The sequence below is a fragment of the Symphalangus syndactylus genome, chromosome 13, assembly GCF_028878055.3.
Source record: "Symphalangus syndactylus isolate Jambi chromosome 13, NHGRI_mSymSyn1-v2.1_pri, whole genome shotgun sequence".
Classification (NCBI taxonomy): Eukaryota; Metazoa; Chordata; class Mammalia; order Primates; family Hylobatidae; genus Symphalangus; species Symphalangus syndactylus.
Genome location: NC_072435.2, coordinates 105,992,862 through 105,999,412, shown reverse-complemented (window position 1 = coordinate 105,999,412; position 6,551 = coordinate 105,992,862). Strand labels below are relative to the sequence as shown.

General features: G+C 50.9%; 1 pseudogene; it reads left to right on the top strand.

Moving 5' to 3' along the window:
- Window positions 1-3,908: 3,908 nt before the first annotated feature.
- On the top strand, window positions 3,909-4,315 carry LOC129459557 (high mobility group protein HMG-I/HMG-Y-like; annotated as a pseudogene).
- Window positions 4,316-6,551: the final 2,236 nt, after the last annotated feature.

Here is a 6,551-nt window from a genome sequence, read left to right as displayed (position 1 = left end):
AGTTTGAGACCAGCCTGACCAATATGATGAAACAATGTCTCTACTAGAAATACAAAAATTAGCCAGGCATGGTGGCATGCGCCTGTAATCCCAGCTACTCGGGAGGCTGACACAGGAGAATCACTTGAACCCGAGAGGCAGAGGTTGCAGTGAGGCAGAGGTTGCAGTGAGCCGAGATTGCACCATTGCACTCCAGCTTGGGCAACAAGAGCGAAACTCCATCTCAAAAAAAAAAAAAAAACCCAGCTGGGCATGGTGACGTATTCCTGTAATCCCAGCTACTCAGGAGGCTGAGGCAGGAGAATCACTTAAACCCGGGAGGCAGAGGTTATGGTGAGCTGAAGGTTGCGGTAGGCTGAGATCGCGCCATTGCACTCCAGCCTGGGCAACAAGAGTGAAACTTCGTCTCAAAAACAAAAACGGCCAGTGCGGCGGCTCACGCCTGTAATCCCAACACTTTGGGAGGCCGAGGCGGGTGGAACGTAAGGTCAGGAGAATCAAGACCATCCTGGCTAACACAGTGAAACCTCTGTCTCTACTAAAAAAATAAAAAAAAATAGCCAGATGTGGTGGCGAGCGCCTGTAGTGCCAGCTACTCAGGAGGCTGTGGCAGGGGAATGGCGTGAACCTGGGAGGCAGAGCTTGCAGTGAGCTGAGATTGCACCACTGCACTCCAGCCTGGGCAACAGTGAGACTCCAAATCAAAAAAAAAAAACAAAACAAAAAAAAACCTAAGAGTTTATGGTAGTACTTGAATGATTAGAGTATTTGCATTTTGGTTTTACGGGTGAATATATAATTTTAATATATGGGTTAAATGCTCTTGAGCATCTGTTTAAAGACTTGAATTACAGGCTAGCTAAATACCACAGTTCACATAGCCAAAGGTATGGATATGTGAAAACCTACTCCATAGATAAACAGAAGGACAGTCCTGAAGCCAAAAGAGTAGTGGTGTTGTGTTGTGGGGGGTTTTTTTGTTTGTTTGTTTAATTAAAATTTATTTCTTTGTCTGTTTTTGAAACAGAGTATCACTATTGCCCAGGCTGGAGTGCAGTGGCATGAACACGGCCCACTGCAGCCTCGACCTCTTGAGCTCAATCTTCTCACCTTAGCCTCCCCAGTAGCTGGGACTACAGGCACACATCACCAGGCCCAGCTAATTTTGTATTTTTTGTAGAGACGGGGTATCTTGTTTTTTTGTGTTTTTTGTTTTGGTTTGGTTTGTTTTTTGCTTTTTTTTTTTTTTTTTTGAGACAGAGTCTCTGTCTCCCAGGCTGGAGTGCAGTGGTGCAATCTTGGCTCACTGGAACCTCCCCCTTCCAGGTTCAGGCTATTCTCCTGCCTCAGCCTCCTGAGTAACTGGGATTACAGGCTTGTGCCACCACGCCTGGCTAATTTTGTATTTTTAGTAGAGACGGGGCTTCACCATATTGGCCAGGCTGGTCTCAAACTTCTGACCTCAAGTGATCCGCCCACCTCAGCCTCTCAAAGTCCTGGGATTACAAGTGTGAGTCACGGTGCCCAGCAAGACAAGGTTTTACTGTGTTGTCCAGGCTGGTCTCAAACTCCTGGACTCAAGTGATCCACCCACTTCAGCCTCCCAAACACTGGGATTACAAGCATGAGCCACTGCACCTGTCCTAAATTAAAATTCTTAACCCAGAATCAGAGTTTTGGTGTTCGGGTTGGAACTTCTGCCACAGGGGTTACAGACATGTCAGAAAGGAGAGAAAGCCACCCTGATTCATTTCAAGATCACAGGTTTGGGGCCAGGCCTGGTGGCAAGAGGTCGAGGCTGCTGTGAGCCATGATCGCACCACTGCACTCCAGCCTGGGCGACAGAGTTGAGACCCTGTCTCAAAAAAGAAAAAAAAATTTGTTTTAAACATATCATCACGTTGGCCAGGCTGGTCTTGAACTTCTGACCTGAAGTGATCCGCCTGCCTTGGCCTCCCAAAGTGCTGGCATAAGCGTGAGCCACCGTGCCCGGCCAAATGTATGTATGTATGTATGTATGTATGTATATACATATATATATATATTTTTTTTTTTTTTTTTTTTTGAGACATAGTCTCACTCTGTCTCCTAGGCTGGAGTGCAGTGGCGCGATCTCGGCTCACTGCAAGCTCCGCCTCCCGTGTTCACGGCATTCCCCTGCCTCAGCCTCCCGAGTAGCTGGAACTACAGGCGCCCACCACCATGCCTGGCTAATTTTTTTGTATTTTTAGTAGAGACGGGGTTTCACTGCGTTAGCCAGGATGGTCTCGATCTCCTGACCTTGTGATCCGCCCGCCACGGCCCTCCAAAGTGCTGGGATTACAGGCGTGAGCCACCGCTCCCGGCCCTTTTTTTTTTTTTTTTTTTTTTGAGACAGAGTCTCGCTGTCGCCCAGGCTGGAGTGCAGTGGCGCGATCTCGGCTCACTGCAGGCTCCGCCCCCCGGGGTTCACGCCATTCTCCTGCCTCAGCCTCCGGAGTAGCTGGGACTACAGGCGCCCGCCACCTCGCCCGGCTAATTTTTTGTATTTTTAGTAGAGACGGGGTTTCACCGTGTTAGCCAGGATGGTCTCGATCTCCTGACCTCGTGATCTGCCCATCTCGGCCTCCCAAAGTGCTGGGATTACAGGCGTGAGCCATCGCGCCCGGCCTTTTTTTTTTTTTTTAATTGTGGAACCATCATGATAGAAAACCAGCTTACTCTGGGCCCTAGTCCCAGTTCCATTACTGCCAGCAGGGGGCGCACGGGCCACAGGCTCTGGAACTAGCTTCTGGACCATTTCCCTTTGGGACTTCATCGTGGTAGGTGTTTTGTTTCGTTATATTTTGTTTTTTAATATATGCAAGAGGACAATTTCCAAAAGATTTATTATAAATTATACATGAATATAGTCTGAATTTTTTTTGATAGAGCCTTGCTCTGTCACCCAGGCTGGAGTGCAGTGGTGCAATCTCAGCTCATTGCAACCTATGCCTCCTAGGTTCAAGCGATTCTCCTGCCTCGGCCTCCCAAGTAGCTGGGATTACAGGCGTGCGCCACGATGCCTGGCTAATTTGTGGATTTTTAGTGGAGACAGGGTTACACCATGTTGGCCAGGCTGGTCTGAAACTCCTGACCTCAGGTGATCCACCCACTTCAGCCTCCCCAAAGTGCTAGGATTACAGGCGTGAGCCACCACGCCCGGCCCAATAGTATGAACTTTAAAATACAGCTTTAATCGAAATGTAATGCTGACATTAAAAACAATTATAATGTATGACTTTTTAGACAAGGTAATTTAATAATAGTTCTCAGATTTTTATTTTTATTTTCTTCCCACCCCACCCCCCCCCTTTTTTTTTTTGAGACAGAGTCTCACTCTGTTGCCAAGTCTGGAGTAAAGTGGCACCATCTCAGGTCGCTGCAAGCTCCGCCTCCCTGGTTCACGCCATTCTCCTGCTTCAGCCTCCCGAGTAGCTGGGACTACAGGCGCCCGCCACCACGCCCAGCTAATATTTTGTATTTTTAGTAGAGACGGGGTTTCACCGTGTTAGCCAGGATGGTTTCAATCTCCTGACCTCGTGATCTGCCCGCCTCGGCCTCCCGAAGTGCTGGGATTACAGGTGTGAGCCACCGCGCCCGGCCTTTTTTTTTTTTTTTTTTTTTTTAAATAAAGATGGGGTCTCACCATGTTGCCCGCACTGATCTCGAACTCCTGGGCTCAAGTGATCCTCCTGCTTCAGCCTCCCAAAGTGCTAGGACTACAGGAGTGAGCCACTGCTCCCAGCCTCCAGATTTTATTATTTTTGATCAAGCAACTCAACTTCATATTGTTGAATGCTGGGAAAACACACACACACACACACACACACGCACACACACACACCCACACACTGAAAATAGTTCAGCCGTCCTCTAATTGGGACTCCGAGCCGGGGCGATTTCTGGCGCTGGCGTGGTTCCAAGAAGCATCCCAGTCATCACTCTTCCACCTGCTCCTTAGAGAAGGGAAAATGAGCGAGTCGAGCTCGAAGTCCAGCCAGCCCTTGGCCTCCAAGCAGGAAAAGGACGGCACTGAGAAGCGGGGCCGGGCAGGCCGCAAAAGCAGCCTCCCGTGAGTCCCGGGACAGCGCTTGTAGGGAGTCAGAAGGAGCCCAGCGAAGTGCCAACACCTAAGAGACCTCGGGGCCGACCAAAAGGAAGCAAAAACAAGGGTGCTGCCAAGACCTGGAAAACCACCATAACTCCAGGAAGGAAACCAAGGGGCAGACCCAAAAAACTGGAGAAGTAGGAAGAGGAGGGCATCTCGCAAGAGTCCTCGGAGGAGGAGCAGTGACCCGTGCGTGCCGCCTGCTCCTCACTGGAGGAGCAGTGACCCGTGCGTGCCGCCTGCTCCTCACTGGAGGAGCAGCTTCCTTCTGGGACTGGACAGCTTTGCTCCACTCCCACCGCCCCCGCCCCTTCCGCAGGCCCACCGTCACCACCGCCTCTGGCCGCCACCCCCATCTTCCACCTGTGCCCTCACCACCACACTACACAGCACACCAGCCGCTGCAGGGCTCCCATGGGCTGAGTGGGGAGCAGTCTTCCCCTGGCCTCAGTTCCCAGCTACCCCCGCCCACCCAGGCATACACACATGCCCTCCTGGACAAGGCTAACATCTCACTTAGCCGCACCTTGTACCTGCTGCGTCGCCACTCCCTTGGTGGTGGGAACATTGCTCTCTGGGCTTTTGGTTTGGGGGCGCCCTCTCTGCTTCACTGTTCCCTCTGGCTTCCCACAGTGGGGCCTGGGAGGGTTCCCCTGGCCTTAAAAGGGGCCCAAGCCCCATCTCATCCTGGCACGCCCTACTCCACTGCCCTGGCAGCAGCAGGTGTCGCCAATGGTGGGGGGTGCTGGCCCCCAGGATTCCCCCAGCCAAACTGTCTTTGTCACCACGTGGGGCTCACACTTTTCATCCTTCCCCACCTTCCCTAGTCCCTGCCCTAGGTTGGACAGCCCCCTTCAGCTACAGGAAGGCAGGAGGGGTGAGTCCCCTACTCCCTCTTCACTGTGGCCGCAGCACCCTTGCCCTCCGCCTGGGATCTGAGTACATATGATGGAGATGCAGTCACTTATTGTCCAGGTGAGGCCCGTGAGGCCCACGAGCCCTGTGGCCGCCGCCTGAGGTGGGCTGGGGCTACTCCCCTAACCCTACTTTGCTTCCACCACTCAGCCATTTCCCCCTCTTCAGATGGGGCACCAATAACAAGGAGCTCACCCTGCCCGCTCCCAACCCCCTCCTGCTCCTCCCTGCCCCTCAAGGTTCCGGTTCCATTTTTCCTCTGTTCACAAACTACCTCTGGACAGTTGTGTTGTTTTTTGTTCAATGTTCCATTCTTCGACATCCATCATTACTGCTGCTACCAGTGCCAAATGTTCATCCTCATTGCCTCCCGTTCTGCCCACGATCCCCTCCCCCAAGATACTCTTTGTGGGGAAGAGGGGCTGGGGCATGGCAGACTGGGTGACCGACTATCCCAGTCCCAGGGAAGGTGGGGCCCTGTCCCTAGGATGCTGCAGCAGAGAGAGCAAGGGAGCCCGAATCAACTATAAAGGGTGTAGGGGCCACCTCCTCCCCCTGTTCTGTTGGGGAGGGGTAGCCATGATTTGTCCCAGCCTGGGGCTCCCCCTCTGGTTTCCTATTTGCAGTTACTTGAATAAAAAAAAAAATCCTTCTCTGGAAAAAAAAAAAAAAGAAAATAGTTCAGCCATCTCTCTACAGGGAATTGGATAACTAAATTATGGTCCGTCCATAAAATTAAATGTGGTTCAGTTCTATCTATCCTGTCATGGTAAGATATCTTAGGATACGTTATTGAGTTTTAAATAAAGTTGAAGATGACTGGGCGAGGTAGCTCACGCTGTAATCCCAGCACTTTGGAAAGCCGAGGCAGGTGGATCACAAGGTCAAGAGTTTGAGACCATCTTGGCCAACATAGTGAAACCCCATCTGTACTAAAAATACAAAAAATTAGCTGGACACAGTGGTGGGCACCAGTAATCCCAGCTATTCGGGAGGCTGAGGCAGAAGAAACTCTTGGACCTGGGAGGCAGAGGTTGCAGTGAGCCGAGATCAAGCCACTGTACTCCAGCCTGGGTGACAGGCACTGTCTCAAAAAAAAAGTTGAAGATAGTATTACAGTATGATCTCAATACAATGTTTATTTCACTGTATGTACTCCTGGGAAAACTAGGAGCATGTACAGCAAACTTAAAAATGAATATCTTGGGGCAGGAGAGAGTACAAGACTTGTGCATTCAGAGTAGTATATATCTGTAATTCAGTAAGATATGTGTTCTCTTAATAACCAGGAGGAAAAAAACTACTTAAAAAAAAAAGATTGGCCGGACGCGGTGGCTCACACCTGTAATCCCAGCACCTTGGGAGGCCGAGGCGGGCGGATCACTTGAGGCCAGGAGTTTGAGACCATCCTGGCCAACATGGTGAAACCCTGTCTCTTATAAAAATTCAAAAATTAGCTGGGTGTGGTGGTGCATGCCTGTAATCCCAGCTACTCGGGAGGCTGAGG